This window comes from Tachypleus tridentatus, chromosome 5 (assembly GCF_004210375.1).
Source record: "Tachypleus tridentatus isolate NWPU-2018 chromosome 5, ASM421037v1, whole genome shotgun sequence".
In the NCBI taxonomy this organism is placed as follows: domain Eukaryota; kingdom Metazoa; phylum Arthropoda; class Merostomata; order Xiphosura; family Limulidae; genus Tachypleus; species Tachypleus tridentatus.
The window spans coordinates 12,151,410-12,159,053 of NC_134829.1; positions in this window are offsets into that span (position 1 = coordinate 12,151,410).

The window sequence follows — 7,644 nt, forward strand, 5'->3', positions numbered from 1 at the left end:
TTTGCTGCCAACGGGGTATTCACCCTGATCCTGAACTCTGTATTGGTGAAGTTGTGCTGCCTGTGGTCCCTGAGACAAAGTTCCTGGGGCTTATTTATGACCGTAAGCTGACCTTTATACCACACATAAAGCAGCTACGGGTCAAATGTACAAGAGCACTGAACATTCTCCGTGTCCTCTCTTTCACCACTTGGGGAGTGGATCGACGTTCTATGTTAAAGATATATCGTGCTCTTATTCGATCGAAACTCGACTATGGATCACTGGTCTATGTCTCTGCCAGACCATCAGTCTTAAAGGTCCTGGACCCTATTCATCATCAAGGACTTCAACTCTGCACTGGGGCTTTCTGCACTTCCCCAGTTCAGAGCTTATACATAGTCTCGTGAACTTTCTTTGCACCTCTGCCGTTTGCATCTGTCTTTATTATATGCTTTGAAACTTTGTTCCTTACCAAAGCATCCCACCTGGAGTTGTGTTTTTCTTCCTCGGTGGGCCATACTTTTTCAGAACAGACGGTTTGCCATTGCTCCTTCTGGCCTTTGTATCCAGGTGAAGTTGGATGAATTTGGTCTGTTCTTGGATAACATTGCTGTATTCACTGGTCAGTCCATCCTACCATGGTTTCTTACAGTCCCCAATTGTGACTTATCAATACCGACTGGCCCGTTTCTCTTTAACATCTACTTCTATCCAGTTTTCTGGATACTGGGCCACGTTGGTATTTGCGGGAACGAGCTCGCCGACACCGCAACTAAGTCTATCTGCTTTGGCACTATCACCACTGTGCCTGTCCCATACATGGACTATGGTCCTATATTCAAGGGTCGGCTCCGTGCCAGCTGGCAGTGGACTTGGAGTGAGCAACGCGAAAACAAGCTTTTCCAAATAAAACCCTATATGCACTTTGGCCATCTTGCTTCCATGAGAATCGAAAAGAGGAAGTTGTTCTAACTAGACTTCGCATTGGTCAGTTTTTTAACTCATCGTTTTCATTTACTTGGAACTGATGCACCAGTGTGTAGTTTGTGTAACACTCAGATCACAATAAGCCACATTTTACTGTCTTATCGTCGTTACGACTCTCAACGACGGCATCATTATAAACATGTTCTGTCCCACGGTTTGTCCATAACGTTGATGTTATTGGTAATGGTGACACTGTAATGCCTTTAGTTTTTTTTAAGGCCATTAATCTTTTTATTGCCATTTAAATTTTTAATTTATACATTAGACCTTTTTAATGTGGCTCCGTTTTAAAAATCACAGTTCGATTTGAAATTAGAAAATGGCCATAACATTAAATAACTCGAAACTAGTACTGGAAATGCCAACTTCGGGTGACTAACGCTGCTGTTTGAACTACTTGTTAGTCATCCTGGTGAGTTATTATTAAAATTTTCTTACAAGTCTTTTAAACATTTTATTACTTTACTTTTAGAAAATGCCCATAACGTCAAATAACTTGGAACCAGGACTGGAAAGGTCAACTTCAGGTGACTGACGGTGTTTTTTTTTTACTTGTGTGTTAGTCTTCCTGGCGAGTTATGATAATTACAATTATGCTACAGAAAGTCCTTTACAACTTATGTTACTGTAGTTTTTCTCTTAACGTTGTAGACCAGATGTAAACATTTGTTTTATGCAATATGTTTTTTTAAACTTTGTTTTGTTTTACTTTAATTTCCTTTTATGAATTTTACTAAATTTACTTTTAACTTTTTACCGGATGTTTGGCGCAGATAGCTTAGGTGTTTTATGCCATAAAACACTAAATCAAACTACCGACTAACCACTCAAGTCAACAATTAATTTTAATTTTACAACCAATAAACTTTAAATGTGAACTGTCGAGGATTTCGTTAACCAGCTCTGGCTTCCAAAAACATTTGTATTTTATAAAGGCATTACAATTCCTGAATGAAGATGCAAAAATGCAATACAAAAATACCATTAACAATAAAGGTAGTACATATGCATCACGTATAAAACTCGTGCGGTTACAAGATCCAGTCCATGCAGCATATATGCAGCACCACTATTAATAACATTGTGGCAATGATATCGTGAAAAATAGCCACCCTATTTGAAAACAGAAAAACAAAACAAAAACCAGAGGTTATTATTGTTTTCCCAGAGAGCGCCAACTATGTATTTCTTCAAATATGACACTATTGGTATTATACATTCAATTAGGATTTTGTTGGCGAGTGTGAGACAGATAAGACGTGCTTTCTCCACGCAAAAAAGTTTGAATAGATAGGCTTCCCCAAACAGTACAGTTGAAGAATATATATCTTATTACAAGTGCGATAGACCACACAGATCAATACTACAGCGGAGACCACCTGGAGAAATCAACGACAACAGAGCGGGAAACCGCGGCCCAGATCACACTTGGAAACCGGAATCAGACAAGGACAAGCCATGACAGACGAAAAACATAGTGATACCGATCAGGAAATGCAGAAGTAAGTCAAGTCTTGTTGGTGGCAAATCAAAAAATAATTTAACAAATTCTTCATTGTTAGTGTTATGTACTATAGCAAAAAAGGAACTCAGTACAGCTGAAAAAACAAACGAAAATAATGTAAGAAAAAGAAGAAACATAAAAAGAAAAAATATTAAATTAACTAATTCAACGGAAAATTCCGAGAATGAAGAAGAAGCAGTTGTTGCTACTAATACCGAGGTAGCTTCCCCTGCAACTAACGTCAATAATAAAATATCTAACAAAGCTAAAGAAACAGAAGTTGAAACAAACGCTGTGGATGTTGATAATTCTACTGAAAACAGTCAAAATAATATTCAGAAAAATACCACAGACAGTGAACCAGACACAGAAGACCAAGAAGGTTTTATCACAGTCACATCTAAAAGAAAAAAACATTACAGAAACAACAGAAAATAAGTAACAATATGGCACAAAAAACACAATTCGCAATTATTATAGAAGGTATTCCAGGCCAGTACAACCAACCCCTACTTGCCTCAGAGGTTAAACGCTGCAAGCCGCACGTAACCATAGTTAATATCAAGCGTCTGCCCAAGACAAGACGCTGCTGACCTTAACAGATTAGTGAAGGAGTGGCCAGCAGATGCCTTCAAACCAGGAAAAATTAAAATACACCTTCCAGGAAGTAAGCCGCAGCCTAAAGCCATTGTTGTAAGAGGGTTTCACCAGACCATAAACCTAGAATTAATCACACAAGCTTTAAACGAACAAGGCATTCCACATAATAATATAGAACGTATAATCTTAAAGAAAACACAGGCACCCACGAATCTTATACGTATTGGCATAGACGACAGTTACAACATACTAAAATTAATAAATAACGGAATAACGCTTTTGTATCAAAAATACCAAGTAGAACAACTAAAAACTCCGGCAATTGTAGTAACACAATGTTACAATTGCCAAAGATATGGACATGTTTCTGCAGCCTGCTTAGCAACACCGAGGTGCTGCGGCTGTGGCGGGGAACACCATATCAACCAGTGTAAAAAAGATAAGGAAACACCCAAATGTTGTAACTGTGGTCGAACCCACACAGCCAATTATAAAGGATGTGATAAATACAAACAAATAAAATAACGTATTTATCAGATAAGAACACTAACAGAACAGAATCAACCTAATACAAACAACCTACCAAAAACAGACATATCAACAGAATTCAATAAAACAACAAAAACCACATATGCAGAAATGTTAAAAGGAAAAGAACCCCATAAACAGCAAGAACAGAACACTATTACTCAGGATAAGAACACTTTAACACAAACACAAAAGCCAGAAGAAAACAACACCATACAAGAAACAAATATTAACACATCAGATAAAACAAGCCTTTTCACAACAATAATCAAAAACATAATTACAGAATTCGTAACAGAATACACCAAACCAAACCAGACAACTAACTGTTTTGAATTACTGATCAATATCTCCAAAAACCACATCACACCACACATACCCTACATAATATCAACACTTACTGGATACATGCTCACAGCACAATGTTCACAGTAGTATATATCAACATCCAAGGTGCAATAGCTTCCAAGAAACATGAGATCGAAGACCTAATACAAGAGACTAACCCCCATATTATAATAGTAAGCGAAACTCTGATATACAATAACAACAGATTTAAAATACCAAATTATTCAACCATAAGAAAAGACAGAATAAATAAGAATGATGAAAACAGAGGCATTATGCTGCTCTACAAAATGGAGTTTTCAGTAATAGAAATTAAATTGAGCAGTAGCAATGAACATGTCACTGTAGATATCCTGCAAAGGAATAAACCTAAAGTAACCGCAGCAGGAATTTACTGCTCACCTAATAAACAAATAGATATACCATTACTTAGCAAGATCTTTTCCCACAACCAAAACTTCATAGTTATGGGGGACTTAAATAGTAAAAATGTTACCTTTGGATGCCGAAGATCAAACTCCAATGGTAGAAATCTAATAAAATTCATAGATGATAACAATATAGTTTTATTAAATGATACCACCCCTACACATACAGCGTATGCCACTAACTCCAGTGACATACTAGACCTGTGTATGTGTACATATAATCTAAGCCAGAAAATAATAAAACTTCAAATGGGAAAGGATGTTGACAGTGATCACCTCCCAATATATTGTGTCTTTGATCTCGCCCCCCATAAAAATATAACATATAGGAAAGAAAAATTTAATTACAGAAAAGCAGATTGGCAAAATTATAAACAGGAATTAGATAACCTGTTACCTAATAAAGTTATAAAACAAGTTAAAACCCATATTGAAATGGATAACTACTATCAAACAATTACGGAATGCCTACAGTAAGCAGCCAAGTTAACAATACCAAAACAACACCATAAAACAACAAACAACACATGGAAACCCACCACAGAAATAATCAATCTAATCAAAAAACGAAGACAATTAAGAAGACAGTACATGATAACAAGAGACAGAGAAACCAAAACGCAAATAAACAACATTAGAAATCACATCAGAACACAAATAAAACAACAAAAACAAAATAAATGGGACAATTACTGCACTAAACTAAATAATAAAACTGACCCGAAAAAATTCTGGTCACATCTTAAAAGACCCACAAATGAAAACACAAACACAAAGAAATATCCTCCACTTGAACATAATAACACTATAGCACACACAAATAAAGAAATAGCCGAAGCTTTCAACGATCAACTCCAAAATACTTTTAAAACTCACACTGATCCAGATATGAATACATATTTCTACAATAAAGTCACTAATCACATATTAATCAATAAACATCAATTTGAACCAATTTTTCCAATAACCATAACTGATACAAATACAAGTTCCGATACAGATTATGCAAGCACATTACTAACAAATGAAATACCCCTTCAAGAATTACTCGAAGCAATAAAAAATACAAAAAACAAAGCACCATGTGAAGACGAAATACAAGCTATCCTTCTAAAAAAGGGCACTTCGAAATTGTTTGACCACCTAAATTCACTTTTTAACTTATCCCTATCCTCAGGATACATCCCAGTTTCTTGGAAGCTTGCAAATACATTAATGTTCCATAAGGAAGGAAAGCCAGCGAATAAACCTAATAGCTACCGACCAATCAGCCTGACCAGCTGTGTAGGCAAAATTCTTGAAAGAATAATCAGTAATAGACTCTCCACATTCTTGGAGATAACATCAAAATTACCAAAATAACAAAATGGATTCAGGAAATTTAGACAAATGACAGACCACCTAATCAGATTAACCGAAACCATAATAGATAGCTTCAATAAAAAAGAATGTACAGTCGTTTGCTTCCTTGATATCGAGAAAGCATTCGACACTGTTTGGCACGATGGTCTAAGGTTTCGAATGAATGAAATGGAACTACCGCGAGGAATTATTCGCTGGTTATCTAACTTTTTGGAAAACAGAAAATGTAGAGTAAATGTTGAAGGAACTTTTTCTGAATACTTTACTCCTGAAGCTGGTGTCCCTCAGGGAGGGGTGGTTAGCCCTATACTCTTCATCATGTATGTAAACAATATGCCACTGAGGGATCCGAATCATGGATTCTCTTCACAGTTCGCAGATGATGTGTCAGTCTGGAAAAGTGCCGCAACACCCACGATAGCAGCCACTAACATACAACCGCAACTAAATAGAATAAGTGAATACTGTCAAAAATATAGAATAAAAAAAAAACACAACTCGTAGACTTTACGAAATTGACAAAACACAAAAAATAACAGCCAGAACACTATATGAATGGCACTCTACTCCACATTGCCCAATCGGCAAAATTTTTAGGTCTGACCTATGATTCAAAACTAACTTGGATCAATCATGTGAACGAAATTAAAAATAAAGTCTGGCGAAGAACTAACTATGCTAGGAGTCTAACTGGTAAAAACAGTGGAGCATCTACAGATAACATATTAAAAATCTATAAAACATATATTAGACCTGTAATAGATTATGCAGCTCCAGCATGGATAACTGTAAGCAATAAAATAATTAAAACTAAACTACAAACAATCCAAAACACACTCCTCACAACTGCATACAGAGTTCCAAGAACTATATCATCTCAATTCATTCACAAATACTCAAACATACCAACCATACCAGATAGACTCCTACATATTACAATAATGTACTTTAATAAGAATTGGATGAAAAACGAATTACTATGCGAACTAGACAAGTACCTCATACATGATGAAGCTAGTCCTAAATATCTCTCCCCAGTTAACTTATATTTTAAATATAAAAATAAATAAAAAATATATATATAAACTTGAAATAATAAAAAATATTAATAATAATAACAAAAAATAAAAATAAAAAATAATATTATAAAAAATATCTATATATGCAAACACGGCTCGTTTGGGTTCAGAAAATATTTTACATAGAAGAGCGAAAAACGTTTCGACCTTCTTCGATCATCGTCAGGTTCACAAAGAAAGAGGCAGCTGACCACATGTTTGAAAGGGGTTGTGCAACTGAGTGTCGGAACGTAGAGGGCGGTGTTAGATGTTTGAATATATAATTTTATTTATTTTATTATATTAATATAGGTATAAAGGCGTTCCATTATATTGGTTTATTTTGGGTTTAAATTGTTGTATAAGTAAGGCTTGTTTAATTTTGCGTTTGTTTCTTTATTTAGTATTTGAGTGTTTTCTATGGTTATGTTGTGTTTATTTGACTTGCAGTGTTCGAAAACGTGTGAAGGTGACTTTTTATGTTCTTTGAATCTGGTTTCCATTTTTCTACTTGTTTCTCCAATATAGAAGTCGTGGCAGTTATCACATTGTATTTTATAAATAATGTTGGTGTGGTGTTTGTCAGTGTAGTTTTTACATAGTATAGACCTCAGTTTTGTCCCTGGTTTTTGAATAAATTTGGTATTAACTGGAATGTCATATTTTGTTACTAGTTTTTGCCAAATGTTGGTTATTTGTCTGCTGATGTCAGGAATATATGGTATACAGCAGTATATGGTTTCGTGATTTTTTGATTCGTGAGATATATTTACTTTTGTTGGTTGATTTTGCTTTCTGTCTAGGTGTGTGCGTGTAATGTTTTCTACGGTTTGTGGAGGAAACTTAT